Source organism: Neofelis nebulosa, chromosome 3 (assembly GCF_028018385.1).
Source record: "Neofelis nebulosa isolate mNeoNeb1 chromosome 3, mNeoNeb1.pri, whole genome shotgun sequence".
Lineage (NCBI taxonomy): Eukaryota > Metazoa > Chordata > Mammalia > Carnivora > Felidae > Neofelis > Neofelis nebulosa.
Genome location: NC_080784.1, coordinates 78,902,696 through 78,926,925, shown reverse-complemented (window position 1 = coordinate 78,926,925; position 24,230 = coordinate 78,902,696). Strand labels below are relative to the sequence as shown.

The 24,230-nt window shown below is 38.7% G+C and overlaps 1 long non-coding RNA gene and 1 pseudogene across 1 annotated transcript; both read left to right on the top strand.

Annotated features, from left to right (window-relative positions):
* Positions 1-740: 740 nt before the first annotated feature.
* LOC131506119 (uncharacterized) lies at positions 741-9,541 on the top strand. The gene is made up of 3 exons (XR_009258739.1): positions 741-1,342; positions 5,668-5,752; positions 9,319-9,541. It is a non-coding gene; the product is annotated as an uncharacterized LOC131506119 (long non-coding RNA).
* A 10,729-nt stretch (positions 9,542-20,270) lies between these two features.
* LOC131508003 (tigger transposable element-derived protein 1-like) lies at positions 20,271-22,520 on the top strand (annotated as a pseudogene).
* Positions 22,521-24,230: the final 1,710 nt, after the last annotated feature.

Genomic DNA, 24,230 nt, shown 5'->3' with positions numbered 1-24,230 from the left:
ACTAAAGCCGTAAAAATGCCTATTCATAATTATTAAAGTATCATTTTAGTATTTAGATGTTCAAAACATCTTTCTGATTACTACATCATTAACAATTTGTTAAAAAGTTGCTTTGTATGAAGTCACGTCTTCTTTTCCATGTAATTGCTTTTCTCGGTTGCTCTGCTATTTCGCTATTTTCTTCAACACTTTCTCATTGCACAGTTTTAGGCAAAACAAGGCCTCAATACAAAAGGCATTGTGGAAAATTTGTTTGGGACCAGGAACCCAATGACAGGATCGCACTGTGCAGGAGGCAGTGGGGCCCCTCCTAGAACGTGCAGCATCCTAGATGCCCAACACTGGCTGTGCAAGACGCCTGCTCGCAATTCTCATTTTCTATCACTTTGGATTAACTCCAGACTTTTTCTGCACATTTTTTGTTTAAAATGTACTGCGTTTCATAAATATATTTTCGCCATATAAACAATGCCTGAAAGGTTTGTCCACTCTACAAAGCTTAAATATTAAAAACCACAATACACGTCCCCCAAACACACCCCAACCCTCGCCCAAACCTTCCTGCAACCCCTGACTGGCACTCGCAGCTCACCAGTCTCCTGAAGCTCAGCCCCTCGACAGTGCCTGGAGCCTCCAGGATGTTCAGCGCCTTCACCTTCCGGTCTGGCCAAGCCCCGCCCCCCTTCCCAACATGGCCCTCCTCCTTTCGCGCCCTCCCTCCCTCCACCTCGGACCTCCACTGGCTGAGGCGGCCATGCGGGGCCCTTGCCTGCGTGCTGTGGGGGCGCTTCTCCCCCAAGCCCGCATCTGTGGCTGAGGCTTCCAAGTCTTGACAGAGTTGCTAAGAAACGGGATAGTGCCCTCGGGGTATAAATGAGTGCTTCCCCAGGCAAAGAGGCGTCCCAAGCATTTGAAGAGGGACACAGCTGCACCTAAAACTATGGCCATTGCCAAACCCCGGATGTAGCCGCAGTTTACCAAGATTCAGAGGTCTTCACGAACTTCAAAAGTAGGCTGTTAGCTAAGAAGTTTTTATAGGCCTGTGGCCTCTTAGTCTGTGGTCCAGGACTACTAGAATATGGATGCAAGGCATCTAGGTAACCGCTGGAAATAAGAACCACGGAGTTGCCACTTTGGAGCTCCACCTCTGGGTTCCCTCTCGGCTACGCGCACAAGGAGGGCAGCTTTCCCTCACTGACTGCCTAAGGCTCGGTCGGAATTTGCCTCGTAGGGGCTGTGTAGGAAGACCTGGCCAGAGAAGCTGCTGCAGGAACATTCTCCTACCTTCCGCCTCTGTTCTGCTTTGTTCTCTACCTGTGATCAGAAAGAAAGCCGACTCAGAGTAAGTTAGTAAATGCTTGATTCCTTGTCTTGCTGAGGGCCACAGCCCGGGAGACCGTCTTTCAGATTCTTCTCAAGAACCGCTGGGAAGCTTGTTCACTACAAGGGATTTTACTCTGAGTGCTTGCAAACAGTTCTCCAAATATTTGGTTGTCACTAGGTATGATGTGTTACTGTTGTAAAAATTAAGGTTTTCTGATTTCCACATAGACACGAGAAAGACCCTTAGTGTAACTAACCCAAAGGAGAATTCCTCCACCTGATGCGCCCTAAGCAATAAAAAATAAAATAAAATAATGAAAACACCAATAAAAACTGACAGTTTTTGCGGTGAACGAGGATAAGACCATTTATTGGCGTGGCACCACCCAGGGGAACTGGGAGCTAATGCTCAAAAGTTCCTAACTCCAAGATGGCTTTCCAGTGAAGGGTTTTAAGGGCAAAATTTGGGCAGGGGTCTTATGAGAAGGTGGACACTTAATTGGAGGTCCATGAGGTCTTATTAATGCATGTTATTTAGTTGTTATTGGTGCCACTCTGTCTGGTCCCACCGAGTTTTGTTCCATCTCAAGACGACTTGGAATCTGAAAAATATCTTCTGTCTTCGTGTTAGAGATTTTATTAGGTGCATCTGGTGCCTGTGTGTTCAGGATAGTGCTGATTAGCTGACTGTGCTCAAACTAACTATACTTGTGTAAGCTAGTGGGGTTGCATTTCTTCATGTTCCTTTGAATGATGAGCAAGCATTCCTAGCTCCTGGGCCTGGGTCTACATGTTTCCTGGCCAGTTAAGCAGTGCTGGGGATGATGTGACCTCTAGTGTTCATTCTTTCATCTGAACTAACAAGATGGATGCTGCTTTTATTAGGTCATCTTAATACATTATATTTCTATCATCAGATTGTTTTAAAATATTGCTTACGTGTCTCTGCTTAACGGGTTTTGGTTCTTCCCATTTTTTTTATTTCTTATTTGATACAGTCACAGGAAGTCAGCATCAGTTACCTGCTGCTGCAGTTTTAGTGGACATGCCTCAATGACCTCTCAGTGATTGGAGAGTTAGGAGAACAGGAGAAGCCAGACACCTTTTCTCATTGCTCTGGGTATTCCAAGTTCCAGTTTTTCAGGGCATATTCTCACACACACACACACACCCCGCCTGCTATGTACAAACACCAATACATCCGCTATATCCTGACTCTCCAATAACCGGTTTCATATAAGCACTAACCCTTACTGTGTGTGTTAAGTCCCAGCTGGGACTTAACACAATGCTTTCTACTAAAAGTAGGTGGTTGTTTATTTTTAAGTGGTGAATACAGAATTAGGTTTGTATATTAAAATGATATATATACATATTTATTGGAAATGATGGAATGATCGTGGTGAAAACTTACAGTCTGGGAGCCACCATGATCTATGCCATCTCTTATTGGTCTAGGGTTAAAACAGGAGAGAAAAATCTGTCAGAAAATAATGGAGCCAGACAAGCAGTGTTGGTAGTGGGGAGTGGGGAGTATGCTATGCATATTTGGTTTTGTTCAGAACCTTCAGCAGAGGAAAACATCAGTGTCCAGATAGTTGGAAAACCTTGGACCATTAGTTTAGGGCCAATCCCTCTCTAGTCTCTCCTCTTGGGAGACCCTGAGCCTCATATCCATCAGGAATAGGTATCACTTTTTTTCATGGCTCCCTGCCACTCTTCCCAACCATTACCATTGCCCTCCTATTCCCACATAAATAAACTCAATCCCAGAACCTGATTGAGTATTCACCTGCAGGGCTTAGGGCTTGGATGTGCTTAGTCTCCCCAAATGCCAGATGCTTACATGGAGAGGGGAAAAAATAGGAAAGACCTAGAATTTACCCCATATTCTGATTTGCACAAAGGTTACCTTTTGCCATTTTTGAGAACATTCTCAAATAGGAAGTGAAAAGTGATATGAAACAAAAATCTCTTTTCATTCACAAAGAGCATTTTTCATGAAATATTTGTAGTACTGAAAATTTCAATTTAGGAAAATGACTTTTGCTCTTGCTATGAAAATAAATGCTTACTCCAAAGATTCCCATATTTTCACAACACCCTTAGTATCACAGTAATCTTTTTACAGCACTTCTAGGCCAAAAAGAAATACCTAACAGTTTTGTTTATTAAGGAGTTAGGTCTAAACAACGTAACAGGTACTTATATACTAAGAACCTAGCAGCCTCTGAAAAAATAATAAACATTAATTGGAAGAAAATATTATTTCATTCATAAATTACAGTAATTGCTAACAGGATGTGTGAGCCTTTTGGGCACACAAGATTCTCAAGTCTCAGAATCAGATTGTACACCCCACATTCCTTCCCTATTCCATATTGATTTTTACATAGCAATTTTTTTTTCTCAAGGGAACCACCGAAAACCCAGTGTTATAAAGATACAGCATCACTGGGGCGCCTGGGTGGCGCAGTCGGTTAAGCGTCCGACTTCAGCCAGGTCACGATCTCGCGGTCCGTGAGTTCGAGCCCCGCGTCAGGCTCTGGGCTGATGGCTCGGAGCCTGGAGCCTGTTTCCGATTCTGTGTCTCCCTCTCTCTCTGCCCCTCCCCCGTTCATGCTATGTCTCTCTCTGTCCCAAAAAAATAAATAAAAACCGTTGAAAAAAAAAAATTAAAAAAAAAAAAAAAAAAAAAAAGATACAGCATCACTGAAAGTAATGTAGCGCTAATATTGAGACTGTGAACTACTTGAAGCTAATCCTCTGCAATTTCTTTAATTTTTTTTAATGTTTATTTATTTTTGAGAGAGAGAGACAGAGTGTGAGTGGGGGAGGGGCAGAGAGAGAGGGAGACACAGAACGCAAAGCAGGCTCCAGGCCCTGAGCCGTCAGCGCAGAGCCCGACACAGGGCTTGAACTCATGGACTGTGAGATCATGACCTGAGCTGATGCTGGATGCTTAACTAACTGAGCCACCGAGGTACCCCTGCAATTTATGATAAATGACAAGTATCACTGTGTTTCCTTGGATATTTTACATATCCTGCAGTGACCTTGTGAGTTCCTAGCGCTTCATAGTATGTTGGCACACAGTTTGAGAACCATGGGTTTAAACTCTGTAATGAAGCATAGTATCATGACACTGTGAAAAAACGTATGGGACAGGAGAGTGTGTGTGCATGAGGGTGTTTGCAGTTACATTTAGGTTTATGTCTTTGGGTGCCATGTGATTATAGGAGCAATTCTTACAACCTCGTAGTAAGTCAACACTCTCACAGTAAAGTGTCCATCATGTCATGTTTTTTAGATCTAAGATTTTTTATTCCTCCAAGCAGGGACACTCTAGGTCCCAGGTTTCATTTTCTAACTCTCTTGGTTTACTTAAGGAGAAGAATATCAAGGAAAGATTTTATTAATTACTAGATACACAATTACTGCTGCATATGCCTAGAATGTGGGATTGTTTTGTCATTTGTGCCAATCAATCTGAATTATCAAGTTAAAACAATGATATGATGTCAAAAGCTGATTTTAAAATTCTATTACAGCTTATTTTGAAGAGAACCATGCAAGTAGAATAAATATGTGAACATATTTGCTAATTCTGAATTGTGTACCTCCCTGATGCATATGTAGTTATGTGAGTTTGAATGTCTTGTGCATAAAAAGGAAAGATCAAATTTATCTTAAACTGTAACTCAAAGGATAACATGTAATAGTTCTTCATGCTGTGATCATTCACATAGTCAAATACATATATTACTCCTTTTCAGAGACTCCAAGTATATTTAAAACACATGTGTATATTATGACTGGATCATTTGTAGCAAATACAAAGCTAAGTCTTAAGTAATTCAAAGGGGGTCTAAGTTTCTTAACTCTGAATTGATCCAAACAATCACAACTGCATTTTAATAAATAAGTTTTTACACAACTGTGCTAAAAGACTTGTATTTCTTCTCATTCTTCCAAATGATCTTTTGAAGCATTTGCTGGCTGATATAGCAAACAGATTTTATATTTGTAATTTCACTTCAGTTCAGGCTTGAACATGATTGTTTTTCTGTTTACTCTCCAGTATTACTCTAGGTCACTGGCACTAACTCTTTGAACAAGTAAGTAATCCAATGATGTAAGTACCATTTTCTATGTGTACAAAAACGTGATAGAATTTACTTTGTCCTACCGTATGCAGTTATGAAATCTGACATCAGTAGAATTTATATTTGTAAGCATTTTATAGAAGATAGGTGAAGTAATGTTTACTAATATGATCCTCCTTGCTGTAACCACATATAAACCCTTAGAAATTTTGTTCTGAGCCCTTATTTTTGTCTCCAGAACCACTGAATGTTGAGCTTCTCTGTCTCATACTAGTCAGGAACTGGAGATCTCTCAGAGACCTTCTACAAAAGAATGGAAACAGGTATTCAGCTCAATCCTATTTTATTTCTAACATATAAAATAAGAAGTGCAAAAATGAATTTGGAAGTTTCCCTAAGAACATTCCCTTTCTTAAATAAAATGAAAGAAAAAGTACAGAGCAACAACAACAACAACAAAAGACAAGGTGTTCTGCCTATAAATGCTTAAGAAAGAGACTTTCTATAAAGTTCTTAGAACAGTGTCTGGCACTATGTATTAGTTATTATTTTTTATTGTTATTCTGGCTGAGTGCTGCCTCTTCTCATTGCATGAAAGGCTGAGATGGCAAGAATTAAGAGAAATGGAAAAATATCTGAAATTGTTTCAAAATAGTATTCCTGCCATACAGATAACAGTGGAAGGAAGATAATTGTAAGCCAGGAAATAAAGTTGTTCTATATATTCTCTCCTGACAACATACTTATATTCCTTTATAAAGTTCACTCTTCTAATAATTATTTGGCAGAGACTGATATACCTGTGTACATCTTCAGAGTTGGGACCCAAGAAAGAGTCGCACCATAAATCCAACTTTTTTGTATTGCTTCCATCCCTAGCACCTCAGTCATGACATGGTTGCAAAACAGATCTACGTCGCACCCTGTTCCTTCCCACAATCTCTCCACTGTCACCCCCATCTAGAATATTCCATGCATTCACCCAAGGTCCACTTCAGAGTAAGAATTTCCCTCTGTATTTCATGGTGACTTCTTTGTCTACAGGTGAGAAGTCCTTCACATACCTTCAGGAGCAAAGGATACTGGTTAAGACTTGCAAAAATACACAGGCCAGCTTTCCAGTATGAGATGTTAGTGGTTCCATCCTCATCCTCTGAATCTCTACCTCACTGTCCTCTGTCTTTCCCATGGGGTCAGGAATACTGCCCAGGAAATCTCACCTGGGTACGGGCCTCCTTATCCCACTCTGATTCCTATCAACAAGATCAGGAGTAAAGAGTCAACAGTTTGCTGTGATTGTTTTAGTAAGTCACCTAGATTTGTTTTGTCTTGTTTTGGTCAGTGTCTTTACTGGTGGGTGTAATAGAAAAGTAACATTCCACTGCTTTACTGGGCAGGAGTAAAATCACAGTGCATTTTGCCCCCTTCTTATAGCTATTAGCAAAACACTTGTGTATCTAAGCAGTGATTTGTCTGTCCATATCACTGTGAGAAACAGTTAACGTCTAACCCAGTGGTCCCCTACCTTGTGGTTTTAAGAGTCTTTATTCTCTTTAACATGATTGCCTACACCAAAGACTTTTATTTATGTCGGTTATACCTGTTGATACTTACTGCATGATCAATTAAAACTGAAAATTTTTTGAAAGACAATAAAACACAAATATACATTTCATTAATCACCACAGCAATGACATTATCACTGTACACTTATGAAGAAAGGCACATACCTAAAACCTTGACACATCCCCTTCTATGCACAAAAAGAGTTGGTCTTTTTAGAAGTCTTCAGGACTAAATATAAACAGAAAATCACTTTCCATGTGTCCCTACTCTCCTCATATATGTTGAGGAATTATGGATAAATTATGATGTTTGGAAAACTCTAGTAAGGCTGCACACTTAAGGCTCTTCCCTCATGAGTAGTTTCTTCCCAGGAGCTTGCAAAAATCTCTCCAAATTCAACTCTTATCTCAATTCATAAATATTTATCAAGCCAGACATGGTCTCTAAAAATCCCCATCCATATTCCATGAGCCAGTTCTTCAACAAAGACACTGACATTGTCCCAATTTTAGGCCTTCTCCCAGTATTTTCAGGGCCTGGGGTAAAAGGATATTTAGAAATACTAGTTCCATGGCCCACTACTCTTCTCTTCTCACACACAGCTTTTTCTTGCAGTGTATGGAGCCTCCAACACATCCATATGCATACTCCAGCCACAAAGCCAACCTTCATCCATACCTCTCTAGACAACCATCTTTCATGGTCACCCTAAGGCCTAGACCCCATCGTCTTCCCTTAGGACACCCACAACAAAGAACACCATGCTAGCTCTGGAACCAGGCTTGGGGTCATTTGGGCAAGGAATTCCAGGATAACCCAAGTGTAATGTAGAGTGGAGGGCACAGGCTCTGGTTAGGCACATGTCCTGGTGCTGCAGCTCCTCCCCCTGTGGGGAGGGCCCAAAGAGAAGGACCAGAATGAGGTCCCCCAAACCTTGAGGCCCTGAGCAGGGGCCTAGTTGCCCAGCTTCAATAATAATCCTGCTAAAGAGCAATGGTTCTACTTCTCTTAGTGTGAGTATTGGTTGTAGATATATACTGCATAAGGATTTTTAAAATCCTGGAGGAGATCCCAAAATTAATGAAAGCATTCTTAAATTTTTGTTCACTTTTAAAGACCATTATTTTAGTAATCTTAGTTCTCAATAAACTAGTGGAAACTAGTTTTACCAAAATTTCCTTCAGTTCTTCTGGAGTTGATCAAAAGATCGCCTCATATATGCCCACAACCCATTTGTCACTGGAATCGCCACACTTCAACTGGACCATGTCCACTACCCATAAAGCCAGGAAGAGAGGCTCCACTGTTCACATTGTCTTTGGAACTTCAAGATTCAAGCTAAGGGTACTAACTACAGAGACTTTTAACACTTCTGTCCTTAGGAATCTCAGATTTATTCTGGGATCCTTGTAGAAGACAAGACAATGACATCCTGTCCAACTTTTTGTCATATCTTGTCACCTGCATAACCCAACAGCTCTGTTTATGCCCTGAATCTCAAAAAAGTCCCTCTTGTATTGTTCTGCAAATTTCTGGACCTCTCTTCTCTGACAAAGAGCTCAAACCCAATGCCACACATTAAAATAGGAGCAGACACTGTAGTATGTGGCCCAATCCATTCATTTTAACGCCTCATGTCTCTTAAAGCAAATCCTGCTTTCATGTAAATGAATGTAAACAGATATAAGGTTCAAGGAGTGAGATAAAGAGATGTGTGCCCTGTTACGAAGGTATTAAGGAGAACAATTTGAAGCCTGGTTTTAGATAAATGAAACCATTACAATGTATAATAACAGCAAAGTAAAAGCCGTTGTGTCCAAGTATTGTAGGCTTGAAGAGGTAAAAATGTCCAGATGTGAAGAGACAGCTAACCAAATAGCTCCTGGAGTTTCTTCTTTGTATCCAAATTCTATCACTTTCACTTCTGTTAGTGCTCCTGTTACGACAGATTCCAGGGATATTAGCTCCCTCTGAAAAAACCCTGGTCCATATGTGGACAAAAGCACGTGTGGACAAAACCTTCAGAAGCACGTGCCAAGACATAACTAGATATGTAAGAGTGTTATTGGGGGAAACACTGGTGAGGAAAAATGGAAAGGGTCTTGAAAGAGGCCATGAGAGCCTCAGATATTGATACAGGTTTGACTACTGTGAAAGAGAACAGGAAGGAACAAGGGAGTTACCATACCTCAAACCCATCTTCCTGCCTCCCCCTCCCCAGATATATAATATTACTAGTGGATTCTGACCATTTTTTATTCAATCTTGTCTCTGTAGATGGAGTCTCTTATATCTGTACCCTGACATGTATTTTCTCCTCCAGAACCCTCCTTCTTGGTCACTTTCCTGACTCCTGGCTGGGATTTAGAGAAACCCTACAGATCTTTCTCTGCAGCAGGGGAACAACAAACATGGATATTTTCAATGAGACATAATTTTATGTCCAACCAGAAAATGACATGCAATTTATTAATACCAATTTTAGTGACTTTTGGATGGATCTCTGATTAAGATTATCTAAGACTCTATCTCCTTCCCACATTTCCAATAAAAAAAAAACAGCTAATTAGAAGAAAATATAATAAAACATCCTGAGTCTCCTTTACACTAGACTGAATGCTCCATATAGTATGATTACTGATGGTTAGTACATTGGAATCAGTATGGTAATTAAAACTTAGAGCCATTTCATATAATGTGTGTCAAGGTAAGAACAGTAATGAGCAGTGAATCACCAGTTCTGAATCAGGGAAAACCAAATTATAATACTGCTTAATTTTTAGTGCTTTGACAAGAGCCCAAAATTCAACGGTGTCATTTATTTTGAAATGATAAATAGGTAATAGTGGTTGATCACTCTTTAACATGTTGGCAGCTTTTGTTATTAGAAAAATCGCCTTAGCATTTCATAATGTATAGAATTGTCAAATCACGGTGTCATACACCTGAAACTAATATAATATTGCATGTCAACTACAATTAAAAAAAAGAAAGATCAAGTCATCTTATAGAAAATAGCACATAAGTTCCAGAAAAGTCTTGGATATAAACATCTTGGATCAACTTCTTTTATATGAACTTGCAGAACCCTTTAAAAGAAAATGGATTAAAATAACCATGAAGAAGTGGAAAAATAGAAAATTTCTGTTTAACTGTACAACTTTCCTGTTACCATAAGTAATCAAAAAATTACATCTCTCAACAGTGACTATAAAACAAAACTGAAAGAAAGATGAACAAGCCACACATTTTTAACAGCCAGGAAAAAAACACTTCTTAAACCTGATTTTGGATGTAGTAAGGTCACTGTTTACTACACAAGGTGGAAAGAAAAACCGAAGTGAAAACTTTTGGTTCTGTAAAACATGCTGTGTGGAAAACAGGTTCTTTTATTATTATTATTATTATTATTATTATTAATTTGTAACATTTATTTATTTTTTAGAGAGAGACAGAGTGTGAGCGGGGGAGGGGCAGAGAAAGAGGGAGACACAGAATCTGAAGCAGGCTCCAGGCTCCAAGCTGTCATCACAGAGCCCAACGTGAGAGTCAAACTCACAAATCGTGAGATCATGACCTGAGCTGAAGTGGGATGATTAACCCACTGAGCCACCCAGGCACCCCTGAAAAATAGGTTCTTGATGAATTTTGCAACAGAGAAAAATATTCTTATATTTGCTCATGTGTTGAGGCACATATATATGTTTTCTTGGGCTGAATATTGTCATATTTATTTTTGTACCATTTAATACATTAACTTGAACAGTAAGCAGTAATACCTTAAAATCTCTATCAACTAAATCTTTGCATTTTCAAAAATAATTTAGTGTTTCAATAAAAAGCAGATTTCCATGAACCATTAAAACTCTTAAAATATAAGCAGTGAGTAAAAAACTAAAATAAAATATAAGCAATGAGCCTACTTTATACTTACACTTTCACTACTGCATTATACAACCAATTCCTCAGGGAAAACATTAGCTATTTACTTTCATTTTACTGTTTCACTAAGGTTTATTTTTTCCACTTAAACTCTTGCATGTTATTTTTTTTCCTCCAACTCTGATTTACTCCATGATCCTATAGCTACTCTTGCCCAGTGACAGGGTCATGTTGATCAGCATAAGTTCCTGAAAACCATCCCAGGTAACTCTTAATCTGTAAAGCGCAAGAAGAACCAAAAGAGTAGCCTTGGAAGATAAAAGTCCAAGGACTCCCAGCTTTAAAAGAGCAGAACAATAACATCAGAGGCTGTTTCCCTTTGAACCATCTGCAAACAACAAAGAATGAGGAACAGAAAGAGATGGGAAATACCACAGTATATTTGAACAAGTGTTGCAGTAAAATTGGACCAATGTACAAAAGGATGCTGGGAAAGGACACATAAAATCAATGTGAAAATACTAAAAGAAAAAGGAGGAACAAAACATGCATAAATAGAAGGTAGACTTAGAGTGCACACGAGAAAATTTTTCCCGTGAAATAGGTAAACATCTTGCCAGACTATTCTTTAGCAAATATAAATTGGCCACTATGGGGCACCTGGTTGGTTCAGTCCCTTTTGCCTCTGACTCTTGAATTTGGCTCAGCTCATGGTCTCAAGGTTCCTGGAATCCAGCCCCACCTCTGGCTCTGGGCTCTGAACTACCAGCCTGGAACCCACTTGGGATTCTCTCTCTCCTCTCTGCACATCCCCCACTTGTGCCTGCAGCACACGCATGCACACACTTTCTCAAAGTAAATAACTAAACTTAAAAAAAAAAAGAAAAGAAAGAAATGGCCTCTGTGAAATAAGAGTTCAAAGCACATAGAAGGATTCAAGGGAGAAATAAGAAAAAGAAGTTTTTTTTTTTCTCAAACTAAAATAACTCAGGAAAGAAATGGGGAAAAAAATCATCATAGAATTTAAAGCCACAATAAATGACAAGATAAAGCTAATTATTTAGAATGGTCTGATAATGGAAAGTATGGACTGTCCAGAAATAGACCCATATAGATCAGATTTTCTAGTCAATAAAGTTGCATTTCAAATTAGTAGGAAAACAAGGATTGAAAAATGATGTTGAAAAAACTGGCTAGTCATCTGAAAAAAAAATGTATTCTTACCTCACTCTTTATGCTATCATATATCATAGTAGGTCAACTGTTGAAGCATAAAAGTAAAGCAAAGCCATACATTTACCAGAGTAAAAAATATTTTTTTTATTTTTTTTAATGTTTATTTCTTTTTGAGAGAGAGAGAGAGCACAAGCAGGGGAAGGCCAGAGAGGGAGAGAGGAAGACACAGAATCTGAAGCAGGCTCCAGGTTCTGAGCTTTCACTACAGAGCCCATTACAGGGCTCAAACCCATAAACCATGAGATCATGACCTGAGCCAAAGTCAGATGCTTAACCAACTGAGCCACCCAGGTGGCCCCAAAAAATATTTTTAAACTATTTCAGAGGAAGGTAATATACAACACTCATAAATGCTACTTTATAAAATAAATTTTTAACACTACAAAAATAATTCCCCACGAGCCATGCCAAACAGGAAGCGACCAATTAGAAAAGAAATTTGTGGGGCACCTGGGTGGCTCAGTCACTTAAGCATGGTCCATGGGCTTGAGCCCCTGTCAGTGGGGAGCTGGCTTCAGATCCTCTCTCTGCCCCTCCCCCACCAAATAAAACTAAAATATTTTTAAAAAGAAAAGAAATTTGCAAGTAAGTATGATAGCTAGTAGGATTATTTCCTTAATATATAAGCTCCTGGGGCACCTGGGAGTCTTAATGGGTTAAGCATCTAACTTTGGCAGGTAGTGTAATGATTTCAGGTAATGATTTCAGAATTCCTGAGTTTGAGCCCTGCATTGGCCTCTCTGCTTTCAGCACAGAGCCTGCTTTGGATCCTCTGTCTCCCTCTCTGTCTGCCCCTACCCAACTTGTACATGCTATCTCTCAAAAATAAACGCTAAATATATATGTGTGTGTGTGTATATATATATATATATATATATATACACACACACACATATATATACACACACACACACACATATGTATGTATGTATGTATACATATATATATAAGCTCTTAGTAATCATTAAGAAAAAATCAATAATCCAAATACCAGAAAAATGACAAAAGTCATGACTAAATAGTCAATTTAAAAAGAAATACTAATGTGGGCACCAGGGTGGCTCAGTTACACATCTGACTTTGGCTCAGGTCATGATCTAACAGTTTGTGAGTTTGAGCCCCACATCAGCTCGCTGCTATCAGCATAGAGCCTGCTTCAGATTCTCTGTCCCTCTGTCTGTCTGCCCCACCCCCACTCATACTATCTTTCTCTCTCTCAAAAATAAACATTAAAAAAAATTTTTACATACTAACGTAACACTCTGTGTTTACTAAACTAGAATTAAAAAAATTTTTAAAGAAATCTTAATGTAATTTATACTTATAAAAAAAACTGTAAAAATAATCAATGTTAAAGAAATAAAATTAAAACATTGACAGATGATTTCTTATTCCTTAGTTTGGTAATTTGTTAACACACTGTGTCAACCAGTATGTGGAGGAATAGATACTCCCATATATTCTTATGAGTATATAACTGAAATAATAATGTCTCAGGGAAAAACTGACAACAACAAATTTTAATGAATATCCATAGACCACCAATTCCACTTCTAGGAATCTGTCTTACAGATATACACATCTATGTTTGCAAAGATATGAACAAGGGTTTTCACTACAAAATTGTTCATATTTAAAAAAAAAAAAAAGATTTGGAAACGATCTAAGTGTCCACAAAGCCAGACATATATGCATATACAAGTTCATATACAAATGGTAATATCTGTAATACTGTTCTGCATATTACCATTTATTACAAATAGATCTTGGAGATTATTTCCTTTTAGTACATAATAGATCTGCTTTATTCATTTTAACAACTACATAAATCATCTTTCATATTTTAGATGCCTTTCTTTCTGTCCATATTTTCCAAACTGTTCCATAGTACTGTGTACAAACTCTCTCCCCACCCAAAAAAAGAAAGAAACAAAATCCCTCATTCACCCTTCATTGCTCTTCATCAGAAGCCTCCTCTCTCTTCTCATACATGGATAAACTTCTCAAGAGAGTTCACATACTTCCTCAACCACAACCCATTCTTGAACCCTCTCATCTGTTTTTGTTCTCATCCTTTCAACAAAACAGCCCTAAGTAAGATCATCAATATTGTTCATATCACTGGACACTTAGAGCATTTTTTCTCCAACCAGGGATCTTTTTTGTTTGTCTTACTTACCATGCAGTGTGCTCTCCCTGGCTTCTGTAATAGAAGGCAATATTGGTTTTTCCTCTACCTTGATAACTTTTTTTTTTTTTCTGATACTGCCTGGCCATTTGGTCTTAGAGTTCCTCAAGTCTCAGTCTTAGGCCGTCTCCTGTTCTCACTTCTACTCTCTTCCTAGGCGAAAATACACTACAGGGTTAGTTATCTATCCTCCATAGCGTATTGAGCCTCTTACAGGTCCAGACCTGTCCTTTGAGTTCCAGACTTGCCCATCCAGCTGCCTATTTGACCAGTACCTCTCCTTGACCACCATCTTTTGGAAGTTTTAAAAGTACCTCAAAATTCAACATACCCAAAATTAGCTCATAATCTTGCCCAAAATTCTAGGCTTAATTTCCACTGTTTCCTATGTCACTGAATGCTACCATAATTTGTCCTGTGGCAAAAACCAGATGCCTCAGAATTATCTTTGATACTTTTCTCTGAATCTGTCACAATATCCTACCTATTTAACCTCTTAAAATCTCAAATATGTCACTCCTTTCCATCTCCACCACAGGCGTTGAATGCCATGACACCCTCATCTCTCATATGGATGACTACGGTAGCCTGTTAGGTGCTCTACCTCCATCCACTCTCACCAGCCTACCCAATCCAATCTCACTCAGCAGCTGATGATCTGTTCCGTATGAGCACTACACACGTCGCTCACTTGTGTGGGGACATTAATGGTTCCTAATGTGGAACATTTGGAATAAAGCCCAAATGCCTTACGTGGCTTGCATGCCACTGGCCCCTTGCATGTTCTATGCTGTGGCCATGGTTTCCTTCTTTAATTTCCTCATTGTGCCATGTTTCCTCCCACTAAGTGTCTTTTCACAAACTGTCCCTCTGTTGAGAATACCATTCCCTCTCTTCCTTGTCTAATTAATGCCTATTTATCATATGTCATATAGATACATCTTCATATCCCCATATCCTCAAGAACCTCTTTCTGCCGTCCCTGACTAGATCAAATTCTTTCTGTTAAGACCTATTGCTGCTACTTAGTACCTGCTACAGCTGCAATTTTATATTGATTTATATAATTATTTTTTTAGCATCTATCTCCTTATTTAGACTGCAAGCTGAGAGTGATGAATGTTATTTTTCATTGCAAAGAATGTTTCCCAGTACAGAGTATTTCTTGGTACATGGTAAACGCTCAATAAATAACTATTTAATGAATCAGTTATACACAATAAAGCAGCAGTGACTATAATTCAGTTCTACTGAATTGGAGAAAGAATGAGATTCATAAAAACAGTGAGATTTTTCTGAGTATGAGGAGCATTGTCTCTGAAGAAGTCAGAGATTTCTTGAATATTTCAAGGATGAGTGACCAGAACAAGAATAGGGCCAATAACTGATAATGGATATTTATGGATATCAACTTGAAATAGGAAAATGAGTTTTAGTTTGTTGAGTTAGAGGTTGTGGTGACATCCACCAAAGCTGGCATTTTCAGAGATAAATAACCCTGGCTGCTTCATAGGAACTGCTCAAGCTGTAAGCCAGGATTTCTAACTGCTCTGATTACAATGTGCCTACCTCTCAGTCCTAATTGCAAGTCCTGGCTAGCTCTTCTGTAATTCATTCAGCATGCCTTCCTTTCCACTCTTTTTCAACTGCCTCATAAGCATCCAGACACATTTCATATTTTACTTATGTTTTTCTCTGTCCTTAGAGTCCTAAGGGGCTCACTCAGAATTTTTCACCTCCACCCCTCACTACCACTCTTAATTCTTCCAACCTGTAGGCACAACACAGACTAGCATTCAATCTTCATTAGGAATACACAGGACAGGCAAGTGGAGATGTCTAGCAGCCTGGCAAGGATATGACTCACCAGCAGAAAGATTTATTTGGTAACTGAAATTGTGGAAAGGGCTGAGTTGCCAAAAGTACAGAACAAAGCCAGAGGTCAGAGAACTCAACCTCGGGAAGTAACTACTTTCAGGGATCAAGTGGAAGATAAATGGGCATTGTCTGTAAGTTCATTCTCCACATAGAGAGCAAACAAGTCAGTCTCTGGAGCAGAATTCAATTCATCAAACACTTTGAGTCCCTACTAAGTAACTGATAAGGACTGCTTATATTAAAGAAGGTTAGAATAAGTCATAGTCATTCAATGTTGGGTGTCTTTTAAGTTGAACTCCTTGAGAAATAGACTCTGAGATGGAGATTTGTATGGAGAAAATTTATCAGGGAGTGTTATTTAGAACAATACCTATAAAAGAGTAAGGGAAACTGAGCTGTGATATAGATCCAGCTGATCCCAGCAGTAGCCCTTGATTTGAGATGGCCCTTCAGAGGGGTCATCAATGGAGGCAGGGGAATCTGGCCTTTGGACCCCCACATTGCTCTATCATAGGATGTGGACTGTGGATGGGATGAGGTGTAACTTTTGAAGAGTAATTTCATCAACTGAAGGCGATTCCCAAAGAAAGACTTTTGCTGTGAGCCACCAGCACTCAGTGAGCACACTGAGCTTACTCAGTGTGAGTCGACACTCTGAGCAGTTGAGAGAATAAATCCTTCAGTCTTTTTTTTTTTTTTTTTTTTTTTTTTGGGACAGAGAGAAACAGAGCATGAACGGGGGAGGGGCAGAGAGAGAGAGGGAGACACAGAATCGGAAACAGGCTCCAGGCTCCGAGCCATCAGCCCAGAGCCTGACGCGGGGCTCGAACTCACGGACCGCGAGATCGTGACCTGGCTGAAGTCGGACGCTTAACCGACTGCGCCACCCAGGTGCCCCAAATCCTTCAGTCTTTAAAGTGTGGGTCTGCATCGTGCATCTCAGCATCCACTACAGAGAAATATTCAATGGTATCTTTTCTTTTCTTTTTTGTCAGGGAAAAACTGAAGCCCTTTAGCAGAGTAGAGGTTGTGGTTTGTTTTTTTTTTTTAAACAGCATTATTGAAATATAATTCATATACCATACAATTCACCGTTTTAAAGTGTACAATTCAATGGCTTTTAATATATTAACAGAATTGTGCATCCATCAGCACAGCCAATTTTAAAACATTTTTATTACCTCAAAAATAAATCACATACTCCTTAGCCATCACCCTTCCAATCCCCTTGTCTCTGCCAGTGCTAGGCAACCACTACTTCTGCTGCGATAGATTTTCTGTTCTAAACATTTCATATAAATGGAACCATACAATATTTGGTCCTTTGTTAATGGTTTATTTCACTTAGCATAATGTTTTCAATGTTAATCTGTGTTGTAGCATGAATCAGTATTCCATATCTTTTTATTGTCAAATAATAATCTAATAGAGATATACCACATTTTATTTGTGCATTCATCAATTGATGGACACTGGGGCTGTTTCCACTTTTTGGCTATTATGATTCATGCTGCTAAGAATGTACAGCTGTTTATATGCAAATACTTCTCATAGATACATAACCAAGGAGTAGAATTTCTGGATTATATGGTAACTCTATGTTTAAACATTTGAGGAACTACCCAACTCTTTTTCAAAGCAGCTGCACCATGTTACATTCCCACTTCCATACTATGAGGGTTCCAGTTGCTCTACATTCTTGCCAACACGTTATTATCTCTTTTTATACATATAGCCATTTCAGTGGGTAAGTGGGTATGAAGTGGTATTTCATGGAGGTTTTCACATCCACTTCCCTGATGACTAATGATGTTGAGCATCTTTTCATATACCCATGTGTAAATCTTCTTTGGAGAAATGTTTAATCAGACCTTTTCAGTTGTGTTGTCTTTTTGTTACTGAGTTGTAAACATCTTTTATATATTTTAGATACATGTCCTTATCAGATATGATTTTCAAAAAAATTCTCCCATTCTTTGGATGGCCTTGCTTTTTGATGGTGTCCTTTCAAGCACATGAGGTTTTAATTTTGATGATGTCCAGTTTATTTATTTTTTCTTTTGTTGCTTGTGTTTCGGTGTCATATCTAAGAAACTATTATCTAATTAAAGATCACAAAGATTTCAATAGCACCTTTTTAAACAGAGATATAAGCTGGTAGAGAGGAGAAGTGTAGCTAGTGGGTAAGATGCAGTCTGGATGCAAAAAACCCAAAATTTCACTTGGGAAGTTTAACCTCAATTCAAATCATTTAAACATGAATCTGATTTTATGGCCACAAGGGCTCATTTTTTTTTTAAGTTTATTTATTTATTTTTGAGAGAGACAGAGAATGAGCAGGGTAAGGGCAGAGAGAGAACAGAATATCTGAAATAGGCTCTGTGCTGACAGCAGAGAGCCTGATGTGGGACTTGAACTAATGAACCATAAGATCATGACCTGAGCCGAAGGCAGACGCTCAACCAAATGAACCACCCAGGTGCCCCACAAGGGCTCATTATTAAGAGAGATACATATAATTCATGAAACATTTTAAAAATGGGTCCATGATTAAAATGGTCAACCATTAAAAGAGGTCAAATGGAAGAAGCAATACATTGGGATTAGAAATTGATAAAGACTTAAAAACTAGAACATGAGCTAGATCTTGTCAGGTACGTAGGATCTAGAATATAGAGAGAAAAAAGAAGATCTTTCCAAATTATATGAATAGCAAGAAAAAGAAAAATCACAGAGGAGAGAATGGTCATATCAGCCAGGTGGGAACAGCAATCTAGACCAGGAGTCGGGAGATGAGAGATACTACAAAACCTAAAAATAAGGGTACAACACAGAGTGCAAGAGCAAAACAAACTTACATATTGTTCAGATAGACCTCAGAACTAAAATTAATCCACAGGACAAGACATGGTGACAACAGTCTCTCGTAGTACCTTGAGAATCAATGAGAATTGTGGGTAGTTCTGGGAGACCTATCCATTTACCACAGGGGGGAAAATGGCCTATATCTAAGACTAAAGGAAGCATAATACAACTCCTCCAAGGTAACAAGAGTAGGAAGAAATATGTGGATTAGAAATCAGAGCAGCATCCTCAATCCTCAAAGGAAACAATGGTATCATGCAAAATAATTGGCTGGTGTATGCATGGGGTGGAAATGGAAACCCAGTTCAAAGTGCAGTGCTGTGATGCAAGGGGTGAATTCAGAAAGTTTAGAGGGCTTGTCTAGGTGCCCCTGTTCTTCTGGTCTGGTAGGAAATAGGACTTAATTCTTTTTTTAAATTTCAGCTTTATTGAGGTGTAATAGATAAATAAAATTGTAAGATATTTAAAGTGTATGTCATGGTAATTTGATACACACAATAAGGACTTAATCCTAAACCCCACCTGATACGGTGCTAAAGCTGCTGGTAGACCTACAGGCCACATCAGCTCTGTATAATATGTGGAACAGCCTTCATCCCACTGATGGATGGACACAGTCCAGGGGCTGGACAAAAGAGAAAAAGGAGAAATACCTCCCATGTGCTAGTAGCACAGACTGAGAACTATGGTTAGATGGGGCCATATCCTGGAGGATTTTGAAAAGAAGGCCAAGTTCTGACTTGACTCAGGATTAGGAGTCATTCTCAATATGATGGAAGTAGCATCCAATAGGATTAATTTCAGAGTTTCATTCCACTATTTCCCATTTTAATTATCTACTCTTAAGCACTCTTTAAAGTGAAAATACCCATTCCCTTAGCTATGCTATCCATGCTTATTCCCCTACCATGTTCCTTTTTTTGTTCTGTGTTTCTTCAAAAGCACAGTGGCCTACTTAATTTAGAGAAAACCACCCAGATGCAAAGCCCTAGAGGGTATTTCTTACTTAAAAAGCCCAGTTACACCAAAACCATAATGATATTGGAGAATTCATTTGACTCAAGGTCCCCAGAGTATCAAACTGATTTCTTTGCTGCAGCTGGTTGCTGCTTTGTATGAGGTGATGTATTAAGGAGCTTGAAAAGTTCAACAGTTATGTCCATCACCAGTCTTATCTCTAAATATCTGCCACAACATATCTGCTGACGACTCAGTGAAAGCACTTCTGTCTCTGACATCAGCAATGGTGACACCTCTGCCTAAGTCAGAATTCTAGATTTCTTTTTCTCCCAAATCTGCTCCTCCCCATGTCTTCACTGTCTCAGTAAATGACACCATTCTTCACCTGTTAAGCAGGACAAAAATGTAGAAACCATCTATTACATTTTGGTAATTCTTGTAACATTTCAAATTTTTTCATTGTTCATGTATTTGTTATGGTGATTTGTGAGCAGTGATCTCCGATGTTACTATTGTAGTTGTTTGGGGGCACCACAAATCACACCCATGTAAGGTGGTAAACTTAAGTGATAAATGTATGTGTTCTGACTGCTCCAGTGACCAGTCATTCCTCCTTGTCTCTCTCCCTCTCCTCAGGCCTCCCTATTCCCTGAAACACAGCGATATTGAAATTAGGCCAATTAATAACCCTACAATGGCCTCTCAGTATTCAAGTGAAATGGAGTCACACACCTCCCATTTTCAATAAAAAGCTAGAAATGATTAAGCTTAGTGAGGAAGGCATGTCAAAAGTCAACATAGGTGGAAAGCTAGGACTCTTGTACCAGTTAGCCAAGTTGAGGGCAAAGGAAAAGTTCTTGAAAGAAATTAAAAGTGCTACTCCAGTGAATACACAAATGATAAGAAAGTAAAACAGTCTTATCGCTGATATGGAGAAAGTGTGAGTGGTCTGGATAGATCAAACCAGCCACAACATTCTTCTTAAGCAAAGCCTAATCCAGAGCAAGGCCCTAACTCACTTCAATTCTGTGAGGGCTGAGAGAGATGAGGAAGCTGCAGAAGAAAATTTGAGGCTGTCAGAGGTTGGTTCCTGAAGTTTAAGGAAAGAAGCCATCTCCATCACATAAAAGTGCAAGATGAAGCAACAAGTGCTGATGAAGAAGCTGCAGCAAGTTACCCAGGAGATCCAGCTAAGATAATTCATGAAGGTGGCTACAATGAACAACAGATTTTCCATGTAGATAAAACAGCCTTCTACTGGAAGAAGGTGCCATCTAGTATTTTCATAGCTAGAGAGGAGAAATCAATCCCTGACTTCAAAGGTTCAAACGTCAGGCTGAGTTTCTTGTTAGGAGCTAATGCATCTGGTGAATTTAGGTTGAAGCCAATGTTCATTTATCATTCCAAAAATCCTAGGGCTCTTAAAAATTATGCAAAATCTATTCTGCCTATGCTCTATAAAAGGAACAATAAATCTTGGATAAAGCACATCCATTTACAACATGGTTTTCTGAATATTTTAAACCCACTGTTGAGACCCACTGCTCAGAAATAAAGATTCCTTTCAAAATATAACTGCTTATTGACAATGCATATGATTATCCAAGAGCTCTAATGGACATGGACAATGAGATTACGTTGTTTCCATGCCTACTAACACAACATCCAGTCTGCAGCCCATAGCTTAAGGAGTAATTCTGACTTGCAAATCTTATCATTTAAGAAATACATTTCATAAGGCTATAGATGACATAGTAGTGATTCCTCTAATGAATCTGGGCAACGTAAATTAAAAACCTTCCAAAAATGATTCACCATTCTAGATGCCATTATGAATATTTGTGATTCATAGGAAGAGGTCAAAATACCAATATCAACAGTAGTTTGGAAGAAGCTGATTCCAAACCCTCATGGATGACTTTGAGGAGTTGAAGACTTCAGTGGAGGAAGTAACTGCAGATGTGCTAGAAATAGCAAGAGAACTAGAATTAGAAGTAGAGCCTGAAGGTGGAACTGAATTGCTGCAATCTCTTGGTAAAACTTTAACAGATGGGGAGTTGCTTCTTATGGATGAGCAAAGAAAGTCGTTGCTTGAGATGGAATCTACCTCTGCTGAGGATGCTATGAAGACTGTTGACATAACAACAAAGGATTTAGAATATTATGCAGATTTAGCTGATAAAGCAGTTGCAGGATTTGAAAGGATCAACTCCGATTTTGAAAGAAGTTCTCCTGTGGGTAACATACTATAAAATAGTATCACATGCCCCAGAGAAATTATTCATGAAAAGAAGAGTCAATCAATGTGGCAAACTCCATTATTGTCTTATTTTAAGAAATTTCCATAACCACCTCCACTTTCAGCAGCTACTAGCCTGATCAGTCAGCAGCCATCAACACTGAGGCAAGACTCTTCACCAACAAAAAGATTATGACTCACTGAAAGCTCAGATGTAGCATTTTCAGCAATAAATGCACATTGTTTTTTTCTGAAACATAATGCTATTACCCAGTAGACTACTGTATAGTGTAAACATAACTTATTTATGCACTGAGAAAACAAAAAATTCATTTGACTCACTTTATTGCAATATTCCAGCTACCCAATATCTTAACATATTTAATTATAAGAGATGCAGGGCATCTCTGCAGGACTTCATGCATTTAGCCTCCTATCCCAATCTCTCCACCATTTTTTTCAAGATAGGCCTAGACCACTAAGGACTTCATCTTTGGCAGAATTAACATTTGTCCCGTACTCTGTGTGGACTCTGTCCACCAACAGTGCCATGAACAGCATGAAATTATATCCAGAGGTTGATTTGCAGTGTCAATACATTTGTTATCTCCAGGGAACTCCAGACTACAAAATCATTATCTAATTAAATTAAAGGGTGACAGCGCAAAAGCCTTCCTAATTCAGGTCACAGTAATTCCAGCAATGAAGAGAGCAATGGCAGTCCATTAATTGTCTTACCAGGAAACACACACACACACACACACACACACACACACACACACAAAACCCTTAGGTCCTTGGCTGCTCTGTTGAGATAGCCCTAAAGACCTTAGTACATTGATTGTTTGGCTTATAATTTTTGCTTCTTACTATTGAAAAGATTTTATTTCCAAAACAACCCATCAAACTGTGAATAATTAAATTACCATATGAAAAATTCCTTTGAAAATAGTTTTGTTGCCTATTACAATAGAAGGGACATTTCCTCAGATATGGAAACTCTGAAAGCCCTGTTTTAAAATATTAATTTAGAAACTTAAAACCTAAATCTTTAAGAATCTACATGCACATGAATTTATATGTTTGTAGTCTCTAAGCATGAAGTGTATATACAAAGGAGTTAGGTTCATGACTTATCTTACATCATAAGATCTTAAAAAGATGTAACATATTGTCCTGTTAAAAATTATAAACACAGATTTCTTAAGGAAATCTGTAAAAGTCTAATCAAGTATTCACAAAGGAGAGACAAAATTAAAGTGAATTAATGCATTTAAAGGGAGGACCTTAGGAGAATCTTGATGGCTCAATCAGTTAAGCATCCGACTTTTGGTTATAGCTCAGGTCATGATGTCACCACTCCTAGGTTTGAGCTCCTCATCTGACTCTGTGCTGACAGTGTGGAGCCTGCTTGGGATTCTCTCTTCTCTCCCTGTCTCTGCCCTTCCCTCACCCTTTCTCTCTCAAAATAAATGAACATTTAAAAAAGTTTTTTTTTAATAAAGGGAGGACTTTATAATTTATTTAAAATTTAACACATAGAATGGGACACCTGGGTGGCTCAGTGGGTTGAGCATCCGACTTCAACTCATGGTCATGATTTCATGGTTCATGGGTTCGAGCCCCGTGTCGGGCCTGTGCTGACAGCTCAGAGCCTGGAGCCTGCTTCAGATTCTGTGTCTCCCTCTCTCTCTTCCCCTCTCCCACTTGTTCTCTCTCTCTCTCTCTCAAAAATAAACATTAAAATCTTTAAAAAAAATAAAACAACACATAGAAAACTCTAACGCTTCGAGGAATTTCATTTTAAAACTTTGCTACTACATTCTGATGAAGTAAAGCAATGCAAAGCCAAGGAAATTACAGAAATTTTTACTAGTATACACTGACAAAAGTAAAGAAAAACTTTTTAAATATAGCCCAGGATGATAACAGCTTATGTGTGAAAGCTGCCAAACAAATTTCTCTACAGTGTTAGTTTTCAAAAACC